This window comes from Capsicum annuum, chromosome 11, assembly GCF_002878395.1.
Source record: "Capsicum annuum cultivar UCD-10X-F1 chromosome 11, UCD10Xv1.1, whole genome shotgun sequence".
In the NCBI taxonomy this organism is placed as follows: Eukaryota; Viridiplantae; Streptophyta; class Magnoliopsida; order Solanales; family Solanaceae; genus Capsicum; species Capsicum annuum.
Window position 1 is genome coordinate 68,337,370 of NC_061121.1, and position 15,160 is coordinate 68,352,529.

Below are 15,160 nucleotides of genomic sequence, written 5' to 3' on the forward strand. Positions count from 1 at the left end.
ATTTATGTCAGCATGCATGATTTTATAAAGAGTCATGATATTGTTTATGTAAATGCATACACCCCTATATACTCAGAACATCCTCAAAGTACTAATCCACATATATGTCTATGTGCTACATTGTCTTATAATGTAGGTACAAGTTGTAGCGCATATACCATATTCAGTCAGTTTGGAGCTTTCTGTCAGCAGTTGATGAGTCTTTTTGATTCAAAGGCTTGAGTCAGTCATACAGTTTGAGAAGTATTGTATTTTCTTTATTCAATCGTATTGAGTTTGGAATCATGACCCGGCTACCTATAGTCAGTACTAGTAGAGGCTTCATAGTCAGTCAACAGTGTTAATGAATTTAAATTCAGTTTTGTTTGCAAAAGCAGAGTTGGAATCTTGTAAATTCAGTTTTTATTGATCAAGTTCTGAAAAATTTCATGTTTTCGCTGATTTTTTTTCTTTACATTTATGTAATTTATTTAGTTTCTTGTAAGTATGTCAGTAGAAGGGTTAGCTTGGGATCACTTGTGACCCTAAGCACCGTGTGATGTGTCGGGACTAGTTTTTGAGGTGTTTCAAACTTGGTATCAGAGCCCAGAGCTCAATTGTCCTAGGGTGTCTGTGAACCCGTGTCTAGTAGAGTCTTGTGGAACGGTATGGAGACGTCTGTACTTTTCTTCGAGAGGCTACGAGGTATTTAGGAAATGTTTTCATTCTTTTAAGTCTCAGATCTTACTATAGAAAGGTTTTCTATGAAACTTATACAGATTTTCATCTTACTCTATTCAGGCCATCTTTGCCTTATTTTCAAGGTATCAGAAATAGTCAAGCTTAAATCTTTACTGATAAAGCTTTCTCAGACAATCTCCACAGATAGTTACAAAATTTTAAGCAGACTAGAAAGTATCCTATCAGTGCTTTTAAATTCCAAAGTTTGAAGATCTTTATTCATGTTCATAAAAATCGTGCACTAAGCCCAAGTCAGATGTTCTTTCAAATTCCTCCTCAGATTCCAAAACGATAGTCTATACTTCTCTATCTATGTACTATTCTTGAGGTAACATGATCGGCAAGTTCTAATTTTCTCCCTGATAACGCTCTCAGACTTGCTAGCAAGAATTTTTAGAAGTCTTACAAAGCGGCTTGAGAGGGGTCTTCTAATGTGTTATAAGCCCCTCTACAAGAAAAACTGCCTTTAGGGAAGGGAAATCTCATCCCTAAAAGTCCAATTCTTTTCACAAATGACCTTTTAGGAAGGGAAAATGCTCATCGCAACTCGTTCTAATAGCCTTCTTCGCTAAAGGTCAATTGCGACGAGGTGCTCTAACTGGTCGTTAAATGTCATTAGCGATGGTAACATATCCGGTCTCAAAAATACTTTTAGAGACCATATATGTCATCCCAAATAGATGATTTTATTTTTAAAAAGTAGTTATTTTGTGGTCGCTAAAACACTTTTGCGATGAGTACCTACCTTGCCCTAAATTACTCTATCTGGACAAGCAGTTAACTTGTCCTTGATCAATCTTTAGAGATGAGAAACTAACCCGTCCTTGATTAACCTTTAGAGACAAGCAACTAACTCATCCTAAATTAACATTTAGACCAAACAATATTATATTTGCATCTCTAATTTACCACCAATGGTACGTCCTGAAACTTCATATCATAAAAGTATATATTTCATTGTTAAAGATAAAATTATTACAGAAAATATCAAAGTATAATAAATATAATTTCAATATTTTCTAAACAATAAAAACTTAACCAATTAACCTCCCGAGCTAGAATATTCAATAGTTTCAATACTTTTTAAACAAAAAAAATTAATAAATTAACATCCCAAGCTGGAATATGATATCAAGCTTTACATAACGCTCTTAGCAAAATAATAATAAGCTTGTGCATCTTCTCTTATAACTTCAATCTTCAAAAATCTGTCAGAACAAAGTTTTGAAAAGTTAATCCTTAAACAGCCATGACAAAGGCTCTAGAACAACAACATAACATGATAGAGTTGCATGACATGCTAATGCAATCCTTGTTAGAGTAATTAAAGGTTATCAACACAAAGGTGAGAAATAATGCAACAATTAACTGTCTGCAAAGCATGGACATATATAACAGCAGTAAGAAGTGCGATAACAAAGTAAGTGAATGATGATTTCTGCAAGGATACAGGACACAACTATCAGAATACACATTTTACTTATGCACCACATATTTTCTTAAATAAAGTAAACTAAAGATGAAAAGAGCTTTAACTGGAGCTATTTTCTTACACCACATATATTTTTGTTATAATAAAGCAAACTAAATCTACCCAGAGACATGTTTAACTAGAGAGAAATTGAAGCAGCAAAATAGTTTTAAAAAAAAAAAAGAAATGAAAGCAGCAAATCTTCTAGTAGAAAGGGTGAAAGCAGCAAATATTCTAGCAGCCATTATTCTGCAAATTAACTTAAGATACCATACTCAAGTCCACTTATAACAATGCTATATATGAAAATAAAGATAAATGCAGCCTAATATAATTCTCCAACCAAGTTCAATGTATAATCTTGACAGAATGTAATTAAATAATAACCAAGAAAAATAAGTACTTACTTAGACAGCAAAATAAGCCAGTGTTATTTAGGAATATTTGAAGGAGTTATTTCCTTTACATGAGTTGTGTTGCCTTCCGAGATTATTGAGTGTGGTCGATGTTAAGATAATCACCAGATTTTCAAATGCTTCTTTGATCGTTCCTTCAAAAGATTCATATGAATTAGGAACCACAGCTCCAGCATCTCTGAGCGCTTGATTCTTAGCTTGTGCAGACTCCATTTCACGATCGCTCTTCGTACCCTATTAAGAGAATCTCGAGCAAAGTTAGATTTGAGGCATAATACTGCTCCACCAAATCATAGCTCAGTACTTTTTTTCCTTTTCGAGAATGAAATCATCTCTCAGTACATAACGAGATGTTTATCTGTGATTCCCTACTTAAGATCAGTGCAACAAATAAATAAATTTTAGGCATATTGGTCTTAAGATTCTTGTCCCAATGCAGTCTCCACCAAGTTTCTGAATAAATTGTCTTCTTGCTAGAAAATTATCACAGACAAATGAGTCAAATGAAGAAAAATAATTTTATCAAAAAACTTACACACTACCACGCGGGCATTCAAAAGGTGCTGCACTATGCCATTATGATCCTTTTCGTGCTGATATAACAATGTTTTTACTCATGTGTTGATTTAAAATAGAAAGGAAAGGATGATTACCTTATAAACTGAACCAAAATCACCTTCCCCTACCTTGTTATCTGGGCCAAAATTCTTTATCGCGACTTTAATCTGTTTAAGAGTACGTAGACCAGCTTGTAGATCCAGTCCTTTAAGTTCTATTCAAGATGAAAAAAATTTCAATGGAAGATAATGGCTATAACACTATGTTTCTTTTTTTTTTTGAAGCGACACTTTCATCTTTGTATCTGACAAATGAAAATGGACAACCACCCATAACACTCCAGGAGGTGCTGGATGTGAGGAAGGGTTTAGGAAGGGTTAAGTTTTAAACATCAATGGAGAAGTACGATGATCAAAAAGACAGATAAAATAATTGAACAGTCATTATATACAGCATAAAAGGAACAAATTTTTTTTACGGCAGTTCTTTCATCTTGGCTCATGTCTGCCATTTTAACTGAACTTTTCAAAAGCATTCTTCAATTGAGAAGTAGTGGCTTCACTTTTACTCGGGAAAAGATGGCAGGCCACTATCACGCCTACAGGCTGACCTAATTACTCCAAAACAAAACTGATGCCTTGTGCTTTACAAAGGATAATAAATCAGAATAGCAGAAAATCAGTAATAAAATAGTAAATACTATGGAAACAGGATAAAGATGCAGCAACAACAGAAGTTCTCTCACCTGTTAAGTTCATCTAAGATTTTAGTATCCAAAAAAAAAGTGCATATCCACGTACCCGACTCACTACCTCATGCTATCATTTTCAGCTTCCTCCTCACTTAAATCAAGATCAGCTAACAATTCCTCCAACCGGACAGAAGGAGAATCATCACCATCAGTTATATATGCCATTTCTAATGGCTGATACTCCTTTATAATTGTCCAGCTCACTATCATTACTATTAGCAGTATATAAGTCATACCCAAGTGAATAATCCCAGGATTTAGAAGATGCCCCAGATGTGTACGTACGTTGAAAATTGTATCATTCTTTACAAAATCAGATATACGAGCTACTTAGGCATCTGCCAAAGCTTACTTAGATCTACCAATGTTGACCTCAGAAGGAACAACCTTAATATCTAGAACTATATATTCCACAAGCTGCCTACTAAAAAGTAGGGACATAAAAGATGCCCTCCAGTATTGTTTCACATCTAGAAAACAGTTCCTAAGAGTAAATGGGTCAAGTAAAGAAAAGTGGTTACTCACCTTGGTGCAGATCACAAGTGGTCCTAGATTCCCCAAACTATTTGAAGCTTTTGGTGGAAGACAAATCAAGTCCTCACGACAAACTGGGGAAATTTCAACTGAAAAAGTATACTTATAGTTGTAATTGTTGCTCTTGGGATCATGAGACACCAGTTGTTTGTCATTACGGCTCCGACTGGGAACAACTTTTCCTATGAACTCCACAAACTTTTCAGCATGTCTTCTTCTAGAGAAGAACATATCAATTCCTTGATCCATTTGTTTAATTATTATAGCCTGAGCAGTGGCATTATGCTTAAGAACAAGCTGTTCTAAATAGCAGAATTTGCCTGTGAGAAACATGCAGCCGTAGATGCACTGCAGCTACCCATTGATGCAGTAACCACATTATGTGAAGATTTGGCACAAGAGCAAATGCCATCACTAGTTTATAAAATCTCTCTGAAGCTACATATCTATATCAGTAGGCATTCATAACAGAGATTTAATGACAAAACACCATTGAAGAATATTAATACGTCGTACTTAGAGCAGTGATTAAGGAGGCTAAGCTTACAAGAAGTGCATATTCCAGGCTATAATTAAGAGCCATAAGAAAACTCTCCGAAAGAAATTTCACCTCTGACCCTGTGCCACATTAACAGAGTATCAAATTAGCTAATCATTGTTAGTTGACTCAACCATTCCATTACTACTGCTTCCAAAATTTTGTGCACATTAATCCTTCACTTTTCTCCTTCATGATCTTCAAATCAAAGTAAAAGAATAAGAACAACAGAACTAAAATGAGGTACCTCTTGTGATAATAGGCCCTATAATTTCGTGATTCGTCTTTGGATTCCAAGTCTTCGATAATATACCCCCAAGACTCCCCAAGAGTTTTTCACCCTGAAATTAAATTTCAAACATAAGTCTCTCAAGGATGACAGGTAACAATAGCAAAACAACTTCAAGATGTTCAAGAGACGTCTAAGAGAGTAAAGAATTCTAGGTAAAATGGTAAAAATAGACTAGTTATGAATAAATAAATATATATTTCCTTCTAATAGTAAAATGGATAACGGAATAAGTTTCATGTTAAAATGAAAGGATATGTAAATATACTGGGTATGTTGGTGTTGGTGTTGTTTATGTAAATAGAAACCACCACTCAAACGCTATACACAAATCAGTTAGAGAAAAAAGGTGCTTTAGGAAATGACTATAAGTATATGCAGAAACATAAAGCATACTGATATGAGCCTCCGCAATTATGTCTGCTTCTGTGAACGAATATCAGTAAACAAAGCAAGTCATACCCTACTAAGATCATGTTCGATGTCTGCTATAGTTATATGGGTTTTTGTAATTTGTTCTTCCTGTTGATGTAAAATGATCAAAGTTTTTGTTGCATCATCTCTTATGTTTTCTACAATCTTGATGCAGTTGTTAACAAACTTTGTAGTCTCTTCTGAATGGTAGACGGCATAGTTTTCCAACTCTTCTATAGTCTGGCTGTCGATGACGAGTAAGAATGTAAAGGAGTCTCTTTAATTTCATCATCATCAAAAGGGTTTGTACTCAAATTGGGGGTAGCTGCAGAAGGCTCTGGTGGCATTTTACTTGATGGTTTTACAATTTGTTTCTTGTCAGACTCATCGTCATAATCAAAGGGATTCAATCCAGAATTACTATGGATCATAGGATCTGCAGATTTTTTCTTAGCATTCCAATGTAAAGGAGACTTCTTAAGACCATGCATTTTTTGATAAATAGAAAGTAATCGGACGGGGATGGACCGGCTAGATTAAGAAATTATCTGCAGAAAGAGATGGCCAAACTATTAGGCAAACGTTATAATAGAGACGACCGTTAGTTTATTGCTATAAGACATACACAGAGGCAATTCAGTTACAGACCACAATAGAACATCAAATAAAAGCTAAAATATCAGGAGCAGACAACACACAAGAGATAGCAAGAAAGACTAAAATCAAGCTTTGTTCAAAGAAATAGCACTAATAAGTAATGAAGAGTTCCAAAATCAAGTATGCAATACTGATACAACAACAACAACAATAACAACAATAAATGACTACTGCATCTCAATCCCAACTTGCTTCCTATTCATTTGTTGGTCGGATCAGAGGATTCACTTTCACGAAGTGATACAGAAAAACCTATAGCCCGAGTGGCTTATACTGGGGAATGTTGTATGCTGAGGAGTGTGTAGAGAAGTGCTTGAAGGAAAAATTATTTATGGCTTATACTAACACCAATATAAACAGAAATGGTAGGAAGTGCTTTGTTTAGTTGGGGGAGTTACTTGATATGAGACATTCACAGAAATCTAGGAATGACATTTTTATACGGATGTCAAATGAAAAACTAGGTAAAACATGATTGCTTACTTGTGATTTGATAAGTGTGTCAGCGCCTTAATTATACAGTTAACTGGTTCATAAATGTTAACTAAGAGGATTTCTATTTTAGTACTTGATTAATGATTCATGCAGATTTGTCATTACTTTTTTTTTCAAGATATACAATCTAGCAAAAGATGAAACTAACCTGCATGCATCTATTTGATCTTATTTCAAAATCTTTGACATTGTATTAACAGAACAAGCAAATACCTCTACAATTTCCTTAACAGAACAGAGCTGAAGCCTAATAGAATTTGAGCGAAAACAAACAAGCAATAGAAACAAAATTGAGCAAAAATAGAATTTGAATCAAACAAGCAATAGAAACAAAATCAAAAATAGTTGAAATTGAGAAAGCACAGAGATTATTAGATGAACGAAAAATTGATGAAAATTGAAAAAGCAATAGATCGAAATTGAAAAAATCAATACGGATAGAATTTTCATCTAAACAAATGAAATTTAAGATAAAACTAATTACCTGCACAACTTGAAAAACAAGATTATGGGGCAAAATCAACAGAAAAGTACGCACATGCGCAAAGCAGATCGTGTAATTGAAAGAATTTCTTCGACAGTGCAAAAATAATTAGGGTAAATTATTGATTCAATCAGAAAAGTTTTAAGCTGCTGGAATATTTTCAAGATAAAAGTTTTCTTTTAAATAAATTTTAGAAAAGGCAAAAAAAATTGACATTTTGGCGCCAATACAAATTTTTTTATGAAAATATTAATTTTCCGCTCAAGGATCTATTACTTATAGGGACGAGTAGTAGTGTGCAAGTTTAAAGTTATGCCCTCATTTTTATGAGTCGTTCAGTTAAGACAGAGTAAGATGTGTATTCTTAGATCATTGAATATTATGTTCCAAGTTTCTATCTCTTATAATCTTGTTATCATTGTGTTGTTAAATCTAAAAGTCTAGTGAAGCCGTGTGGGGCTATTTCGATTCACTAGCAACTTATTGTTCACCTTGCTGTTCTTGTGTTGGTTGGAACTGGGGTTTAGAGGTGTATTGACAAGAAGGATGGTAAGTGCGATTTATTGAATATATGTATAGCCGAATCTTTTTGCATATGATTGAGTTAGTAATGAAGTGATATATCCTTGTGTGTTAGTTTAGTAGAAGGTAGAGACGGAGTTATTAGTTGAGATGAATTGTTGTTTGCTTGAAGTATGAAAAGATTTGTTGTTGGAGTTTGTTGTTCTAAAAAAGTATAGGTTATTGATAAAAGAACTTAGTGGATGACCGTTGTTAATTTAGGGTTCCCTGAGATTGCAAGAAGGAGATTAGTTGAAACCTATAGAGCTGTGAAAGAAGTTTTGGTGTATAGACAGGTATATAGTAATAATGCATGGATGGTGGATGTGTTAATGGATTGTGATTTAGATAGGCCATATGATTAAGATCAATTATTGTTGTTATGAGGTTTGAGTGGGCCAATTATTGTTGTTATGAGGTTTGAGTGGGCTAGTGTTTCTTGATATTTTATTTTATAGTTTCCAAATAAGAATTATGTATGAGGTGGGGTTGTAAATCATGTTGATCGCTAGACATTAAGTTTGAATGATTGGTGGTCATGAAGGAGGATGTGATGATTTCTTGGTTAATGGTACTAGTTATAGGGAAGTGATCTAATAGGCTTGAACAATGAATGCAAGTGTTTGAGTCCAGCTATTTATGAATAAGTATGATTTTGTAAGTATGATTTGAGGTGTGCCCAAGGTGATATAGGACTCCACTATTTTCAAAATTTATTAAGTGTTATGTGGTTAGTAGTACCATTGAGTTGCTAAGAGGAAGAAGACTAGTTGCATAGTATATAATGTTCTTAATAGCTAAGTTAAGGAGTTTTGATTCATAGTATTGAGCCTTGTTAGTATGATATTGATTCCTATAACTTAGAGAAAATGTAATTTAGAAGATGTGATAGTATGTGATGTTAGCAGAGTATGAAGGGAGTAGCGTGGTTATTAAAGCATGATGATATCCGTGTCATGTTTTAAAAATCTAAGTTGCTGAGTGTTTAATTTGTTATATGATGACTTTTGGGGTCATAGAAGTTTAAGAGTCAAGTCTTAGAAAGAAGTATTAGCTTTAGGAAATATACGTGAAGATATAGTCCAGGGTAAGTTTGGTTTCCTGTGTATTAATTATATCCCAAACTCTAGAGCAGAGTGAGTGCAGTTTAGGTTAGAGTTAATATAGTGGTCTACAAACATAAAGTGATGGCTTAAAGCTAAGGGGGAGATGATAGAATGAGTAACCAAGTCAAGCTTTAAGATTCTAGTAGCTGTACTAGTAAGTTATAGATTAGCTGTGAGAAATATTGATGCTTGACGCAATCTTATTTTAGTATTTTCAGTTGTCCCAATACCTACTCATGCCTTACGTGTTAGTTTCATGATCTTAATTCACGTTCATGCATATGATAGAGAATTATGTACTCTCCTAGTTCCCAAAAGGAGGAGTTCCAGTTCTTTCAGCAGTTGGAATCATATTCCATAAGTTATGAACTCTAAATCTGGGTTATGCAGCTCATGACTCATGTACTTAAGCTTTACTGTATGTTTAGTTCAAGTGCTCAAGCAATTCTTTTAATGAGCGGAGAAATTCAGACTTATATCATGCATTTCCTTGAGTTACACCTCTTCGATAAGTTCATGATGTTAAATGCTCTATTCCTCAGGCCTTAGATGAGTGCCCAAGTTACGTATGGTATCCCTTCATGCTACAGGTCCTCATGTTCTAACCTTTCAGTGACCCTTTTTTATTAGGTCAAAAATAGTGTTGATGAGCAGTTGTGTAGATAGGAAAGAGTAAATATGTCATGTTGGGGAAGATGGCCGTACGCTTGCTTTATGTAATTCTATGAGTATGAATAAATATTGCGTGAAGTGTTTGTATATGACCTGGTCAGTTTAGAATATGTTATGTATGTCTTCTTAAGAGTGGTGCATGAAAGTTTTTCATGATAGAGGTTTGTAGGTTGTGACAAGGGTGTTTTATAGGAGAGTGTTTAAAAGTGCATATGTGGTTATTGAAGTAGGCTTGAGAATCATGTTTGTGTATATCTGGATGAATGCACTGAACATTAGTAAATGTCTAGTACGAGGTTGAATATGGTTGTTAGAGTGGTAATGAGAATTTTGCATGAGATGAGAAGTTGTGAAGTGTAGGGTGTGTTGAATTACAGTTCAGACTAGTATTATAGTGTTATGAGGTGTATCCTGTGATTGTGGGTTAGGCTTGAAGATGATGAGGGAATTTAGTTCAGTTTAGAACATGAGTATATGGAAATATCAACGGCCATGAGAATTAGAAGATGAATCAATGAGTATGGTCTTTAAGGGAAAGGAATATTTGAGAGAATATTTTAGAAGTATGTCTAAGCTTGCTAGTAAGGTATTACGTTGCCTAAGGCCCAGAAATTTTATCCCAGTCTATGTTTCAAAGGGTATATGTTCCAAGCTATAGAGTCATAGAAATATTGTAATCTCTTATTCAGATGCCTTTTTAGATCATGCCCAAAGTTCTTTGCTCCCTCATATCATTAGAACACTCTAGGAGGGTGTTGATAAAATCCTCCACTTGAGTATGAGTATCTGGTATGATTTAGTTTGGATAGCCAGCAGTCCAGTTTAACAATCAGACTGATAAATTTCTATAGTTTTCCATTTTCCAAACTAGTCTGGTCTTATTACTTGAAGTTTCATAAGTACAGTCATTCTAGTAAATAGTTATTCGCACCCACAAAATTTGCAAATTTAGCTAAGTATATGTATCAGGCATCAGTTTCAGAATTTGGATATCTAGTCATGATTCATTGTATAAGTATTCACTGAATGATCTTCGTGTTCCAAGTGTTCCAGCTCAGACAGTGTAATACCCATTGTGTAATCTTAGCCTTGTTTTCTCATGATTTATGCCTGCATAAAATATCACTTCGTAATCTATAAGTAAAATTGCACCATGAGAACATCAAGCAAGTTCTAAACTCTCAGCATAAATCAGCTCCTTATGATAAGTAAAGACAAGTTCAGTCGAAGGTAATAGTCTTTCATCATTCAGCTCCTTCCTAATCAAAGATTCAGCTGTATAATTATTCTTATTTAAGTTCGTACACTCACAGAAGTACTCAAAGGTTTAGAATAAGGTAGAGTCAGTTTAACAATTTATGTCAGCTGTGCATCCTCAGTTTTTCTCTGTATTCTTAGCTTAGCTAGCCACATTCAAGGACGAACGTTCCTAAGGGGGAGATATTGTAATACCCTAAACTTTTCTTAAGCCTAATTTTGTCTCTATAACATTGAGAAATGACTTACAAATTGAGTAATGTTTAAATTATATAGAATTTTCCTAATTTTGACTTTTTATCATGTAGAAAATTGAATTAGCTTTCCAACGATATAAGATTCGCCCAAATTCGATAACCGGGCAAGAAATTATTCCTAATTGAAGTTCCAATCATAAAACACTGTCATTCAGACCCTTAGCACATCGCAGAGAGGATTAATATCCCAATTATCAGTTTCCAGTAGCCTAGTGCGATATTGACGAGTCGCGCCAGGTGCCAAAATGGCATTCCAAAGGGGCACTGCGATGGCTCCTCGTCACGGAGCCTGCCCAATTCCCAGTGGTTGATTTCCAGTGAGTCACCGCGATAGTGGCGCATCGCGGTGGCCACTTAGTTCGCAAATATTTCATTTTTCTAGTTCGTTAAGATTTAAAGGGGGGTATTTTTGTCAATTACCCTACCCCCAATCCGTCCAAAAATATAAGATAATTACATAACAAAGCACTTTATGCCCTAATCCTCATTCTCTTCAAAACAAAAATCCTAGTTCATCATACTTCTCCTCCAAGAAACTCAAGATTTCTCCATTCATTCTACAAATTGAGCCAATATTCCAAGTTCTTAGTGCAAGAATTCCAAGAACCCTCATTCAAGAGTACAAGTAGCATCTCAAAAGCAATCCTATTCATTAAGTTCACTCTCTAAGGTATGTGAGATTTGAACAAGAACAATCCTTGCTTTCTTGTGCCCAAAAAACTTCTTTTAAGATACAAATTTCTGAATTTTACTATGATTTCCATGAACATCAAGTTAGATTTATACCCATTACCATTATTTGTAAGATTATGTGATTTCCCATGGTTTAAAAGTTGAATTACATGATTTTGTTTATATTTCCATGCCTATTTCTGAATTTTCCAGATTTTAAGATGATTATGAATGTTTTGTTATCAAGCATGAATTTTGAGATGTTGAAATCATGAGATTCATATTATAAGTTATTTTTCCAATATCTTGGTTGAGATAATTGTAAGCTTTTTAAGATGATGGTTGGGCATGAAGTTTAAATCTGACTTTTATGCATTAAAGCTTTACATTTTGAGTCCTAAATACAAGTGATGAGTTTATAAGGATATTATGATCTCAAGTTTTGTTGACAAGTTTTGATAAGTACGTTCAAAATCTAAGATAGGAATCCACACTACTTATGATTTAAAGCTAAGAGAAGCATAATTTGGTCTTTATTATACACCCTTGAGTTATTTAGAGGTGGATTTCCTAAAGGTTCTGAGCTGAGTATAGGAGTAGTATTTAGCATCAAGTTGGGTATGATTCTAAAGTCTCATACCCCAGAACTACGTGCCACTATAGGATTAAGATTTATGGGCTTGAGGCCGAGATAGGGATCATAGAGTTGAGGTTATACTCCCTGGCAAGATTATTACGCCTCTCCCTAATGTGAGGTTTTTTCTTTAGAAGGACAAAATGTTGGACTCCATGTAGATCACATAGTTTATGTCGGTTAGAAGAACCTCCCAAAGATGTCCCCCACTCTTGAAATAGTTTTATGGATTTAAAGTATTGAGCAAAAGAGTTTACTATACAGAATAAGTTTCAGATTTCATCTAGCTTACAAGTTGTGAGAATAAGAGGAGAATACAGATTTTAAAAGAAAGTGAAATGACTCACGATATTTATACTACATGTTTCATTATTCATGATTTATGAGATTTATATTTCACATTTTTATTCAAGCTAAGTGAGTAATTTATGTCAGCATGGATGATTTTATAAAGAGTAATGATGTTGTTTATGTAAATACATACACCTCCATATACTCAGTACATCCTTGAGTACCGATACACATATATGTCTATGTGCTACATTATCTTATAATGTAGGTATAAGTTGTGGCACATATACCATATTCAGTCAGTTCGCAGCTTTCAGTTAGTAGTTGATGAGTCCTTTTGATTTAAAGGCTTGAGTTAGTCATATAGTTCGAGAAGTATTGTATTATCTTTATTCAGTTGTATTAAGTTGGGATTGTTGGGAGTCATGACCTGGCTACCTATAGTCAGTACTAGTAGAGGCTTCATAGACAGTCAGCAGTATTAATGAATTTAGTTTCAATTTTGTTTGCAAAAGTAGAGTTGGAATCTTGTAAATTCAGATTTGTATTGATCAAGTTCAGAAAAGTTTTATGTTTCCGCTGATTTTTTTTCCAGATTTATGTAAAATAAGGGGAGTTTTCTAAAGATATCTTATAGCCTCTCAAAGATAGATATACATGTCTATGTATGGATTTGTGAGAATCTATTAGACACCCTATTCTTACACTATTAAGACTAATGAATTAGCTACTTTAACACTAATTTGTTAGGACCCAAAAACCAAATGTCATGATAGCACTTGTCTTGGCAGTCCTTGACAAATAATCCTATCACCCAAACTAATATGAAAGGATAACAAAACACCAAAACCCAAGGTAAGACCCATAAAACAAAGTCAAACCACACACTCATTTAGTGAAAGTGGAAATACATAGTAAAAAAAACAATACAGTATTCCCAAACCTGGTGTCATAGTGTAAGAGCCAACTAATACAACTCAAAGTCAAAATATACATAGGATATCCTGAAATGAACAACTCCATCTCTAAATACAAATGAGACATAGTCTAATTAAAAAGGTAGTAGTCAACTATGAATGCATAGATCAACCGCTACCTTAAGTATACTCCAAATACTGCCTGAATTAGCTATTCATGTGGTGCACTTATACCTATATTTGTACTAAAAGGGTATAGTAGGGATGAGTATGGTCCACTTGTACTCAATAGGTATTATAGGTCAACTGTGTAAAGTAGAAAATAAAGCATACAAATATAAAAAATAGGCTTGTAGCCAATCGCTAAGTGACCAAGTAACACTTTAGTGCCTATCACTAAAGCAGCCAAAATGGAACTTTAGTGGCTACACCACCTGTGGACACTTGGAATTCCAAGTCTATTTTAACCCCTCGAGATTCATCTAAAATCCCAAGAATGCAAATAAACTATGCTACCCAATCAAATTCGATGTTTTGGACTCAATGAAAATATGATTTTTTTAAAAATATTATTTTTACAAAATCAATCCCTGAAACCTATTTTCACAACTTTCTAAATAGAGGGTTGAAATGAGATATAAAAGTCATAAAACTACACAAGCAATGTTACCAACCTAAAATCGATGTTTTAGAGCTGCTAGCGTAGTCTATTTTGCCATACAACACACAAATCCAAAGATATTGACCAAAGTTAACTAATAAGCCTTTAAGACAACCAAAATTCACAATCTCACATAAATCACCCTAAAATATATTAGGAATCATGTAAATCATACCTACATCCGAAAAATACCACAATGCAATCATAGGGTAGGGTAAAATTATTAAATCATACAGAAATAAGTATTACATACAAATCACCAAAAGTTAGGTTATTATAATTGAATATAAACTCCAATCCCTCCTCAGACTGAGGGATGGTTGAATCTTCATTACTTGTATTAGAACATGACTAGTCCTCACCTTTATAAGGCTTAGAATGGAAAAAAGAGTGTAGTGGTAAAGTTGTGGCTAACTTTATTTGAGGTCCAGTATGGATAACAAAAGCTGGGTATCTTGGGGCTTAAATTGAGATGTCTGTACTGGTGCAGGCATAGAGCTCGGGTGAATATCGGCCTTGGATACTACTTATCTATAGGTATGGCCCCTAGTCTAGTGTGGAGACAAGGGTGTATTATCATCTCTTATGGGGTACTCCTCCACAAATTTACTTTATTTAGGAGACACTTCACTCAAGTCGGACCACACACCCTTTTTTGGTGTAGAGTTTGGTGCCATAATGCCTGTAAAACAAGTTTTCAGTGATTGAAACACAATAATAGGAAAGGAAACAAGATCAAAATTAAAATTTTGACTCAAGGTCTACCCACTCCCCTTTCTTTGGGCCCTTAGGTAGGTTCATGGTA

The 15,160-nt window shown here is 34.4% G+C and overlaps 1 pseudogene; it reads right to left on the reverse strand.

Moving 5' to 3' along the window:
* Nucleotides 1-1,640: 1,640 nt before the first annotated feature.
* LOC107848063 lies at nt 1,641-7,542 on the reverse strand (annotated as a pseudogene).
* Between the last annotated feature and the right edge of the window lie 7,618 nt (nt 7,543-15,160).